This window comes from Urocitellus parryii, chromosome 14 (genome assembly GCF_045843805.1).
Source record: "Urocitellus parryii isolate mUroPar1 chromosome 14, mUroPar1.hap1, whole genome shotgun sequence".
In the NCBI taxonomy this organism is placed as follows: Eukaryota; Metazoa; Chordata; class Mammalia; order Rodentia; family Sciuridae; genus Urocitellus; species Urocitellus parryii.
The window spans coordinates 62,970,316-62,983,493 of record NC_135544.1 but is presented as its reverse complement, the minus strand read 5'-3'; positions in this window follow the sequence as shown (position 1 = coordinate 62,983,493).

Here is a 13,178-nt window from a genome sequence, read left to right as displayed (position 1 = left end):
TTGACTCAATGATGACTTCTCTTTTTCTAGAGCTTCAACATGCATTTTAAGTTTCAGATTGTCTTCAGCAAGACGGTTATCCTGGTTTAAACCATTTAGTCTCACGATTTCCTTCTCCGCATCAGCCAGGGCTCGTTGAAGCCTGAACACTTCTTCCACTGCTGAATGCTGAGGAAGGGTTCTTCCCTTTTCTGCCACAGTAGAACTCTGCTCCCAAACTGAAATTTCATGCTGATGATCATATATGTCTGGACTTTGGTTTGGTTGAAGAGTCTTGATAGTATTTAGTACTTTGCAGATTTCACTTGAGTCAGAATGGTGCGTTCCCTGAGCCTCAGCAATCTGCCTCGAGTGGCCAACTTCAGATTCATGTTTTGCAACTTCAGTTGGTAATCCGTTTGTTTCTTGTTGTGATAAAATTATGTCACTAAAGTCCGTGTCATCATCACGAAAGGCTGAAAAATGACTACCGACCAGGGAACCGAACGGAGCCGGTGCAGTTGTTGTTGGTACACCACAAGCTCCCGAGCGTACTGATTGAGCAGCTGCCTGTAGTTGGAACATTTGATCTTGCAGTACAATCTGTCCTGCTTTAGGATGGCTGATCTCTACCTCTTTCTGTGGCAGTTGATTCTGGGAACTTACAGACTGATGGTTTATTTGTAGCTCTGATGCTTCATGCTTTTCTTCCAGGTCAGTACAGCACTTTTTCGGTCCTTCATTCTCACATCTTAGTGTGGAATCAGTAGTTTCCATTTCCTTTCTCGAACAATGATGTAAAGCTGCTTCTGGGTCTCCTAAGTCATCCAGAAGCATTTCCCTGTTGAAGGTGGAGCTCTGGCCGGTGAGGAAAGCCAAGCTGCTCCCCACCTGACCCAAGAAGTGGCCCAAGCCTGAGCCCAGGCCTCCAAACCAGGACCACATCGTGGCCACTTCAGTGATCCATCGGACCAGCTCTGAGAAGCGCGTCCATCACCATCCACTTCTCTGCCCCGAACGTCCTCCGGCGTTGCCGGGGTCGATTATGACCCAAGCGCTCAGAATTCCTCAGAGCGCGGGGTTCCTGGGGCTCCACCAACACTAATCATCCCTTCCTGCCTGTAAACTCAGAAGCCTGTCCTGCGCTTTGACCAGGGACTGGCATCCAGTAGCACACTCACCCCCTGCAGGGCCTCTGCTTCTTCCCTGCACTTGCCTGTCAGCTATTGGCTCACAGGATTGGGCAGGGTTGGCTGGGAGGAGCTAGAGATCCAGGAAAGTGTCCCAGTTTGAGTCCCAAGGCAGTGTGCTGTGGAGCCAGGAAGAATCAATGTTGTAGATGAAATCCAAAGGTAGTTCACTGGACAGTTCCCTCTTGTCTGGGAGAGGTGGGCTTTTTGTCCCATTCAGTTGCATTCAGTTGACGAGGTGAGGTCTCGATCCACATTAGAGAATGGAATCTATTTAACTAAAAGTCCCCGATTCAAAAGTAAATCTCACCCCATAACACCAGCACAGACACACCCAGAATAAAAGTTGGCCAAGTATCTGGGCATCGTAGCCCAGACGAGTTAACATATAAAATTAACCATCACAGAGTCTTAATCAGTCTCAGAATTCAAATTATAATACGGATTAAATTTCACTAAAGAACCATCTTTACCCTTTCCAAAAGTAAACTTTTGCTGTTAATCTATACATTTTCGAGTTCATTTTAATATTATTTGGTCCTTGTTGATTCTGATTGAAGTTTATTTAAGTGCTCAAAAATTCCGCTTAAATTTCACTTAAGAAAAATTTGTTTTAGAGCCAATAGGTTGATGTTCACTTCACCTATGGTTGTTTATCAGTGCCAAATATAATCCAGGTTTCAAGAGTACAGAGCGAAATAGAAAGTTGAGAAATTTTCTACTATGGAGTAACAATCCTAAATGTAATTCCCATACCTCTAAGGATCAGAAGGAGTTAAGATAAGGCCCTGCTTTCCAAGGTGTTTAAATTCCAACAAGTTAATGAGGAGGCAGTTTTGTAGAGTTGGGGACAAAGCAAAGAGAGGAAGCACGTGGGCTGTAACAGACAGACCAGTTGGGACCAAAGCAATTTTGGAGCTAAACTGACAGAATGCATTTATGAAACCTCTCTCACAAGCATGAGTTGAACAGTAAATGAGAACATAGTGTGTGTAGTTCTCACCTGATGGCTGGTGCAGAGAAAGTGGCCAACAAATGGAGCCTGCTGCCACTTTGTTCATATTTGCCTTTTTGTTTCCTTTAGGATCATTTTCCTTATTACCCTTTAGAAGGGGTTTGGGTTTGCTCCCATTACTCTCTTCCCAGAGCCCATATTCAGGAGACTCTTTTCCTTGAGCTGTTCTTTCTATATGTCTGTTCAGGAAACAAAACCCCAAGGTGGCAGAAATAAAATTTAAAAAAAGGAAGAATTTTTGGAAAATTAATGGTTAAATAGATTCTAAGGATCATATGAATCACCTCATAATGTCTCTTGCCTTCAAGATAGAGCAAGTAGACATAATTACTCAGATTGCTATCAGAAACTAGTGACTGCATTTGTGTCCTGTGCTAGAAAAGGAAATCTTCTTGGTCCTTCTTATTCATCTCCAAATCTGAGAGAGAAGTCAGGCCTGTGTTAGTCAATGTCTCCTCATAAAAGACTAAAATAAAAATTTAAGCCCCTTTTAGCATCTGCTGAAGTGAGAATCCACGCTGTACCCCAGCTGTGTCTACTGTTGAAGAAGGCATCAACAATACCAAGTGTCCTTTTCTCCCTTTAGACCATTCCTCCTGTGTGTGTGTGTGTGTGTGTGTGTGTGTGTGTGTTAGAAGACTTTTTCATCACTTTGACAACATACCTGAGAAAATTAAATGAGTAAATATTTATTTTGGTTCAATTTCAGGCTCCATTGCTGTGGCCTGAAGTGAGGCAGATTACCATGGCAGAGAGCCTGGCTTCAAAACAGAGCTTCTCAACTCATGGAGATCAGGGAAATGGTGAGGGGAAGAGAGGACTGAGGAATATGATGTACCCTTCCAGGGAATCAACTCCAGTGGCCTACCCTCCAACTAGGCCCTACCGCCCACAGTTTTGACCAACTCCCGATAGTCCTGTCCAATCATGAACCCATCAGTGGATTGATCCACAGACGAGGTTAGAGCTCAGGATTCAATTCACCTTTCTGTAGAGTCCGTTCTGAATGCTGGTGGATTGGGGTCCAAGCTTTCAACACATGACCTTTGGGCAACATTCCAGATCCAAATTATAGCAGGGTGCCTCCTTCTCTTTAGGTGTTCTGTGTTTGTTTATTGTTTTAAATCACAAATAATGATCCTTTTTCAGTGTAAGACCTATCCCATTTGGCTTGAATCTGGTTCCAGTGGTTGTTGCTCCTCCTGCTGAAAGGCATTTCTGATCACTCAGATTCGGTCTTCTAGCATGGTTCACTCTGACCACAGCTGTTTGTCATTTTGTATTTCTATCTGAGAGAGATACCTACCTAGTGTATTCGAAACTGACCGTCCAAATAAAAGCATTTCTCTTCTTCTCAATATGTTTGGAATATTCCTGGAAACTATGGGGGATATGGAGGGAAAACCCTGGCTCATTCGCGAGCACACGTGACAAAAAGGATCCAGTAATCATAAGTGTATCCTTATACATATATTCAGCGCCCAAAAAGTACAAGGTATTGTGGTAGATATTGTGAACAACATAAAGCTGTGTTATATACATTTCCTGCTATGAAGTGCAATTGAATACAGTCAGTCAATGGAGAAGATGTTACATAGAGTGATCCTTGAAATATAATGCAAGGTCAGCCATTGACGACTGTGGTGGTGAGGATCTCATATGGGGGAAAAGACTAAGTAAGAAAGAATAAAGCCAGAAGTAGAGAGCCCTGAATAATGTGGCTTTGTTAAAACACAGTTGAAGGTTAAAGTAAGGAAAGCTTTTTGAGTCTATAAACATAGGGTGATAAATTCTATGCAAGATATTAAGTTTGTACTTCTTTTAATACCTCATGATTCATTCAAACATTTTCTTATAGATTTCAGTAGAATTTTTAAATCTCTTTAATATGGGCCTTGTCTCGTTTCTTTTTTTAAATTTTTATTGGTTGCTTAAAAAAAATTACAATGATCTTGACATATCATATTTCATACATTTGATTCAAGTGGGGTATGAATTCTTATTTTTACCACGTGTACAGTTTGCAGGATCACATTGGCTGTACGTGCAGGTTTATACATACTGCCATACTAGTGTCTGTTATATTCTGCTGCCTTTCCTATTCCCTCCCTATCCCCCCTTCTGTCCCCTCCCCTCCCATAATCTCTCTCTACCCCAGCTACTGTAATTCATTTCTCTCCTTTTTTCCCCCTTTCCCCTCACATCCTCTTCTATGTAATTGTGTGTAACAATGAGGGTATCCTTCCATTTCCATGAAATTCCCCTTCTCTCTCCCATTCCCTCCCACCTCTTGTCCCTTCTAATTGGTAGTCTTCTTTTCATGCTCTTCCAGCCTGCTCTGTTTTGAGTCCCCCTCCTTATATGAAAGAAGACATTCAGCATTTCTTTCCTAGGGATTGGCTAACTTCACTTAGCATAATCTCCTCTAATGCCATCCATTTCCCTGCAAATGCCATGGTTTTGTTATTTTTTAGTGCTGAGTAATATTCCATTGTGTACAAATGCCACATTTTCTTATCCATTCATCTATTGACTGGCATCTAGGTTGGTTCCACATTCTAGCTATTGTGAATTGTGCTGCTGTGAACCTTGATGTAGCTGTATCCCTATAGCATGCTCTTTTTAGGTCTTTGGGAATAGTCCGAGAAGGGGAATAGCTGGGTCGAATGGTGGTTCCATTCCCAGCTTTCCCAGGAACCTCCATAATGCTTTCCAAATTGGCTGCACCAATTTGCAGTCGCACCAGCAATGTACAAGTGTACCTTTTCCCCCCACATCCTTGCCAGCACTTGTTGTTGTTTGACTTCCTAATGGCTGCCATTCTTACTGGACTGATTTGGTATCTTAGAGTGGTTTTAATTTGCATTTCTCTGATTGCTAGAGATGGTGAGCATTTTTTTCCGTGTATTTTTTGATTAATTGTGTATCCTTCTCTGAGAAGTGTCTGTTCAGGTCCTTGGCCCATTTGTTGATTGGGTTGTTTGTTTTCTTAATGTTTACTTTTTGAGTTCTTTGTGTACTCTGGATATTAGGGCTCGGCACATTTGTATCTTTAAGAATTGGCATAATCAATGAAATGTTCCGCACACGTTTGTAGGAAGATTAACATAACACTCCAGTGACAATACAGTAGTAGAAGGATTGATTTGGACTGAGAAGTTGTTCAGTGAATGATATATTACCCATAAATTTGAATTCTCATTATCATAAAGAAGCAAGGTGGAAATAAGAATTTAAGAGAGTGTTGGGTCTATGGCTCAAGTAGTAGCTCGTTCACCTAGCATGCGTGAGGCATGGGGTTTGATCCTCAGCACTACATAAAAAAAATAAATAAATAAAATAAAGATGTTGTGTCCACTAAAGGCTAAATAATAAATATTTTTAAAATAGAATTTAAAATAATAGTCCATAAATGTTATGTACAAACTGTGAAAGTAGATTCGTCAACAGATTAATTGTCTGCCTCGAACTAGAATCAGTTGCCTACTGATTTGCCTGGATGATGTTCTCAATTCTGTTTTTTTTTTTTTTTTCTTTCATTCCACTGGGCAAACATCTGCCGGGCTTTCTTGATGGCAACATAGTGATTACTGAGCTCCACCCTATTAGAAATACAACTAGTTTTCAACTCATGAAAGTCTATAAAAGCCACTTTTTTAGAAGTCTCTAAACTTTGGAACTATTCAATGATACTCTATTTTTGCCAGCAATAAACTATATATATATATATATATATATATATATATATATATATACACATATTTATATATATATATATTTATTTTAATGTAAAGGGCAAGGTAGTGAACAGACACTTCACAGAAGAAGCAATACAATCAGTCAATAAATATATGAAAAAATGTTCAACTTCACTAGTAATGAGAGAGATGCAAATCAAAACTACTCTAAGATTTCATCTCACTTCAATCAGAATGGCAATCATCAAGAATATAAGCAACAGTAAATGTTGGCGAGGATGTGGGGGAAAAAGGTACACGTATACATTGCTGGTGGCACTGCAAATTGATGCAGCCAGTCTGAAAAGCAGTATGAAAATTCCTCGGAAAACTGGGATCGGAAGCACCATTTGACCCAGCTGTCCCACTCATTGGTTTATAACTAAAGGACTTAAAATCAGTATACTAAAAATTCATTAAATTTCATTTAAATTAATACAATTTAACAAAGTCAATTTAAATAACATTTAATATAGATTAAATCATTTAATATGAACTATATAATAAAAATATTAATAAGATTAATTTTAATAAAAATCCACTTAGTGGTTTTAGAAACTACAGGTATCAGAGAAATATTAGCTATATATTCTACTTTTGTCTGCTCTCTCATTTTGCCTAACTTAAGCTAGAAACTTTTGTTTATCTTTTATCTTAATTTACCAAGATAAAAATGGGAAGACAAAACACCCAGTAGCTACACACATCAGCTTTTCCTTTGTTTTTTTCTAAATTTTGCCTTAACATTTACATTATTTTATCCAGTATCCAGGTATTTTCTTATGTTTTTATGTTAAAAGCATATGCCGTTTGATTTCAATCTCTTTTCAAATACATATATCTAAATCCCTGTTGCTTCTGCCATTATAGTATTTTAATTTAATTCCATCTTGATTTTTGCTTTAATCTAACAATTATTTGGAATTGTTTCTATGGCCCTAATTTCATTGTATATGGAATTTTTTTTTTTTTTTTTTTTTTTGAGGAGTCAAAATTCTTCTAATTTTAGATGCACAAGGAATTGCAGCCTGTGTGATAACACCTTTACGGAATTGGCTGGCGTTTTCATTGTGGTCTAGGGCATGGTAAATTTTGGTGGCTGTAGCCTGTGTGTTTGAACATGATATGTAGTTTTGTGTGCATGGTACAACTTCTTGGTATAGCTCCTCAGTCAGGCTTCTTAAGTGCATTACACAGCTCTTCTCTATCCCTCCCTGCTTGTTGGTGGTTCCTTGTTTGGGTTCTGAGAGAGGGATGTTCAGTTGATGCCTTTTATTCTGCAGGGTTTCCCATGTTTTTGCTCTATGTACCCCACGGTGTGGTACCCCAGATAACTATCTTATTGTTGTCCTGTGCTCTGTGATCCCTGGTATGTAATACTGAAAGCATGAAGCAGCCTGTTACCTCTCAGCTTCTGCAAGTGAACTGTTTCCTTGCACGTTCTATGTTTGCTTTTGTCTTTTCAACTTGATCTACTCTTTCATAATCTATTTTTGTGTTCAGTCCTTGAAATTCTCATTCTTATTTTGGATCACTGAGCATTTCAAATGTCCTTTTCTAATTTCTATGAGGATTTGGTGGTAGAAGGAGAAAGAGAGGTGAAACATGCTCATTTTCAGCCTTTAAGATTGAACCTCAAATCTTAGTGTAGTTTTGATTTTCACTTCTCTAAGTGCTAGTGATGATGAGCATATTTGCATAAATTTGTTGATTAATTTTATATCATCTTGGGAGAAGTGTCTGTTCAGGTCCGTGGCCCATTTATTGAATGGGTGATTTTATTTTATTTTATTTATTTATTTATTCGTTCGTTCATTCATTCATTCATTCATTCATTCATTCATTCATTCATTTATTTATTTATGTGTGTGTGTGTGTGTGTGTGTATGTATTTAGATTTGTGAGTTCTTTCTATACCCTAGAGATTAGTGCTCTATCTGATGTGTGATGGGGCAAAACTTTTCTCCCAAGATGTAGGATCCCTATTCACCTCCCAGATTGTTTGTTTTGTGGAGAAGAAACTTTTTTAGTTTGAATCTATCTCATTTATTGATACTTGATTTTAATTCTTGTGCTATAGGAGTCTTATTAAGGAATTTTGGGACTAATCCCATATGATTGGAATTAGGGCCTACTTTTTCTTCTGTTACATGCAAGGTCTCTGGTTTTATTCCTAGGTCCTTGATTCATTTGAGTGGAGTTTGGTGCATGGTGAGAGATAGGGGTTTAATTGCACCTCCCTCCAGTTAGAATGTCAGCGATTTTTGAAAATGGCAGCTATGATGAAGACAACAACAGTAAGTGTTGGTGAGGATTTCAGGAAAAATGTACACTCCTACACTGTCGGTGGGACTGTAGATTGGTGCAGCCAATATGGAAAGCAGTTTGGCGGCAATTCCTTGGAAATTTGGGAATAGAACCACCATTTGACCTAGCTATCCCTCTTTTTGGTCTATACCCAAAGGACTTAAAAACTGCATACTACAGGGACACAGCCGCATCAATGTTTATAGCAGCAAAATTCACATTAGCTAAATTGTGGAAACAACTTAGTAGATGAATGCATAAAAAAAAAATGTGGCATTTATACACAATTAATATCACTCAGATACTTACCCTCTCGCTCAGTCCAGGAGACGCTAGTGCCCTTCACTACCTCTGTCAGAGCCTGGTTCGGACAGCTGGTGCCTCGGAGAGGACAGGCTGATCCTGCCTGCCTCCCATGTACCCTTTGTCACAGGGAGCGACATTCATGTGAGACCAAGTAAAATCCAGTCATAGACATTAATAGAATATCTCAAAAAAGTATTTAATAAAAAGGCTAGCAAATACAGGGTCTTTAATGAAACTTTAATAAAATTTATGAGACAAGGAAACTGAAAGCACAATATTTTCTTAGGAACTTTTCTGTTTGGTGTTATTCTTTACAATATAGCAGCTTTTCCTAAGAATGCAGGGAGTATGAAATTTCTAAGGCTATCTTGCTGTGTTCTCCATTAAACCCCTTGTCTTAAAAAAACCTTGGATCTAGATTAATCTTTGTAATTTTCTGAGTACCTGTATAACATATTTTTCTCAAGAATGCAGTGAGGTCGCCGTTTCCAAGAGCTCTTCAATTCTGAAATATAAGAAGTGTGTTTCCAGGCATTGAAACCCAAAGGCTCACCTAGACACAATGGAGTGAGCAGAATATATAAAAATCTCTCATGACAAATCTGAACTCTGCTTTTCCCAACCGTGTGAAGTCTACTGGAATAAGATTCCAAGTAATTTGGCAAGTCGAAGCCAAATATATACTTTGATATTCTTCTCGGGAGTAAGCCGTGTGATGTTACAGGAAGGCAGATTTTAGTGCTGAATTTCTGATCGTATCCCCCCAAAAGTTGTTCCATGCATATCATGCAAGAATGTAACCTCCAAAAAATAAATAAATAAAAGAGAGGACATTTGACGTAAGAAGGCTGGATAATATTTGCATGTTCGTGTATTTTTACCACACATCATACCTTCTTATTTCTTCCTTGCTCTGATTTGAAGCATATGCTTTCATTTTTCATTTTGGCTTACCGTGTTATCACTTAATAATAATTCAGTAAATTTACTTAGAACAAGAAAGTCACCTAATGACTCATGTCTTAGAGATGCTTTCAAATAAAAGTAATTGTGCATTTTGTACCATAGAGTATTCCCAGTGTTTCCTAGAATTGTTGCAACTGATGCTGGAGGCTTTGAAATAGAGCAGGAGGCATAAGGGCCGTGGCTTGTGACCCTTCCCAAAGTATGTAAGATTGATAGACATTGAATGCAAATAAACAACTATGCATCATTGAATTTTTTCCTGTCACTAAAATGCTAGTAGAGCTCAAGGAATTGTGAGCCTCTTTGTCTGCAGTACAGGAAAAATAAGAAATTTAAAGACTTGAGTTACATACAATTTCTGATAACATACCTTAGGTTGGTTCTCAGCTTAAAAAACACAAAAAGAGAAATGTCATCATTTTCCATAGCATTGGGAAACTTTTCATAGGTGGGAAACTTTACTATCAGAGCTCATCGGTTCTCAGACATTTATATGTTTTGAATACTTGGCCAATGTGCCTTTGGGATGCGTCCTCCAGTTGTTGTTTCAGTGATTTTGTTCATGCCTAACAACTGATGGCATCTTAATTTTGGTAAAATAATGTAAATGTTAAGGTGAAATTTAGAAATAAGAAAGGAAAAGCTGATATGTGTGTAGCTACTAGGTGTTTTTCTTCCTTTTTTTTTTATTTTTGTAAAGTAAAGCAAAAGATAAACCAAAAGGTTCTAGCTTAAGTTAGGTAAAATCAAAGAGGAGAAAAAAGAAGATAATATTGCTAATACTTCACTGCCACCTGTAATTTCCAAAACAACTAAGAGCATTTTTATTAAAATTAACTTTATTGACATTTATATTAAATTATATAGTCAATATTAAATAATTCAATCTATATTATGTTAAATTTACTTTGTTAAATTGTATTAATTTAAATAAAATTTAATGAATTTTTAAATATAAATCATACTATAATTTAACATAAGTTAATAAACAATATCAATTAATAAAATAAATTTAAATCAAACCATCGTATTAATAAAAGAAATTTAAATAATACTACTAATAAAATTAATTTAAATTAGATTGATTTAAATTAGATTAACTTATATTAAATGATAGTATAATTTATATTTAAAAACATATTAAATTTTGTTTAAATTAATTTTAATAAAAACGTTCTGAATGGTTTTAGAAACTACGGGTGTCAGAGAAGTATGTGCTATGCAATCTGCTTTTTCGCTTCTCGGATTTCACCTACTTAAGCTAGAAACTTTTGATTCATCTTTTACCTTAATTTATCAAAAGGTTATAACTACTCCTGTTGTAAAGCTTTTCATCTTCCAAAAACTGTTGTCAGCTTATTTCTCTCCCCAACTTGTTTTGATCAAATGTTTTATAAAATGTGTTTATAAGAACGATTGTAGAGCCCCCAATAGTATGTAGATAAGCAGTCCAGATATTTAATGATACATTCTTACTAATTAACTTTTCCATTGGCAATGGATCATGTGATCCCACTTCGGGGTTGCCTCATAAAAATACTCTTCCTTCTGGACATATTTATCATCTGGAAAACTGAATTAATGTGAAGTGACTTTCGTAGAGAAATGGAAATCAGCAAAATGGATAGGGGTCATAGAATTTGGATTCAAAGCATCTTAGAATTTATCCACTAAGCTTCCTGTTTAGGTCCTCCCCATTGGAATTTTCGCTTGGTAGTTGTACAATGTTATCTTGGATAAACTAAATATTCTCAACGTTTTGCAACATTATATTTGGTTTTCATGTACTCTAAATCTGAGACATCCTTCTTATGGGTTGGATTTCTCTCGTTTCCTGTGATTGCATGTATCGTTTTTATCTTAATGCCATTAAGTGAGGTTGGAACTAGTGGTTCAAGAAGGCTGCTCTGTACAGTGGCTCACAAAAGTACATCAGAATTGATAACTGGTGATGATTATCTGCTACATTGGAACAAAATTCTATAAACAAAAAGTGCTACAAAAAACAAAACAAATTTTTTAAAAAGTACTATAGCAAAAAATCACAACAACAACAACAACTAAAGAAATAAAATAAAATACCTAGTAGCTATACACTTACATATACCAGCTGTTTTGCTTTCTCTTTTTGTCTACAAGCACATGCGTGCTTTTTCAAAAGGCCATGCTGTAAAACATCAAAAAGGGTTATGGCTTCTTTAGAATAATGCTAAATATTTAGAAGATCCTGGAGTACAGCTCTGGCCCTGTTGTGCAGGGACACTGGCGACGGTGTAAAGGTGGGCATGAAATCTGCAATGGGTGTGAAAAGAGGACGCCCAGGTCCACCAAGTCCAACTCCAGCGAGGTTACTAAGAGGCACCGCTGCAGAACGTGGGACCAAGAGTGGATTCCCGTTGGTGCTTCTGCCAGCTCTTAATTTGGCTCCATCTTTAACATTTCCTGGTAAAGGGGTTCTGAAAAAGAACTCTGAAGCACGGGTTGGGGTTGTTGATTTGGTTTCGGAGGTGTGCTGGGGACACTTGTTGAAGCCCCTCCAAGGCAACTCCTCATCCACTTTCTGACACCACCATAATCTTTATTCAACAAGTGCTCCATTTCGTCCTTCGGAACGTCCAGGATGCTCCCCATCAACTGCAATACTTCACGACGACGTTTGCCTTTTGTTATCTGGAAATGAGCGATTAGAAGGTTTCGCATGAGGACTTTGTCCACTTTTCCTTCTGCGCTGTTGACCAAAGTCGACAATTTCTGTTGTGCGTGGTCCAGCATTTCTTTTCGGAGCTCGTTTTGTTTTTTCAGTTCTGCCATCTGCTCTTCCTTGAGATCTAAGTCTTCTCTCAGCCTGGAAGCAGAATCCCACAGAGCATTCGCTTGATCCAAACGTTCCTGCAGTGATGTTACTTCTCCTTCTAGCTTTTCGGCCTTGTTCTTCCATTCAGCTATTGACTGTTTTTCTTTGGCTAGTTCAGCAGAATGCAGAGCTTTCTCTTCTTCTTGGAAGTGTTGAACCTCGTTTTCTCTTAGGATTTTTACTTTGGTCTCTTGAAAAATATCAGAATTCAGTGTTTGAGCGTCTCCTCTCTCTCCAGGCAACTGGGCTTTTAGTTCTTCAATAGTTTTCTGCAAGTTCTTAATTTCCTCCTCTCTTTCTAAAATTAACTGGCTATGCGCAGCATTCATCTGCTCATACTTGTACTTAAATTCATGCATTTCCTCCTTCTGCTCCTGTAAAGACTGAAGTAGTTGCATTTTATGCTGGTTTTGATTTTCAATTATATTCAGATGGTCTTGAATTTCATCTTCCAGATGATTTTTGACTATGTTCAGTTGAGATACCTCCAATTCTAGTTCTGTGATAGCATCAAGAGCTTCAGGCTCAGCCACTGGTGCAGCTTGATTGTGCTGTTCCGTAAGTATTTCCAGTTCTACTCGCAGATAGTTGTTTTCTGCTCTCATGTAGGTAAGACTTTTGTCCTTTCTTTCAACGGATTGCCTTAAAGTTTCATTTTCTCTTAAGGCCTGAGAACACTTATGTAAATCCTTTTGTAGTTGTGAAATTTTTTCTTCGAGTTTTTCAATAAAAACTTCTTTCTCATTTATGACTTGTGTCAATCGCTCCTCTTCTTCTATATAAGATGCCAAAATTTCCTCAGTTTCTTTTTCATCAGCAGTCAT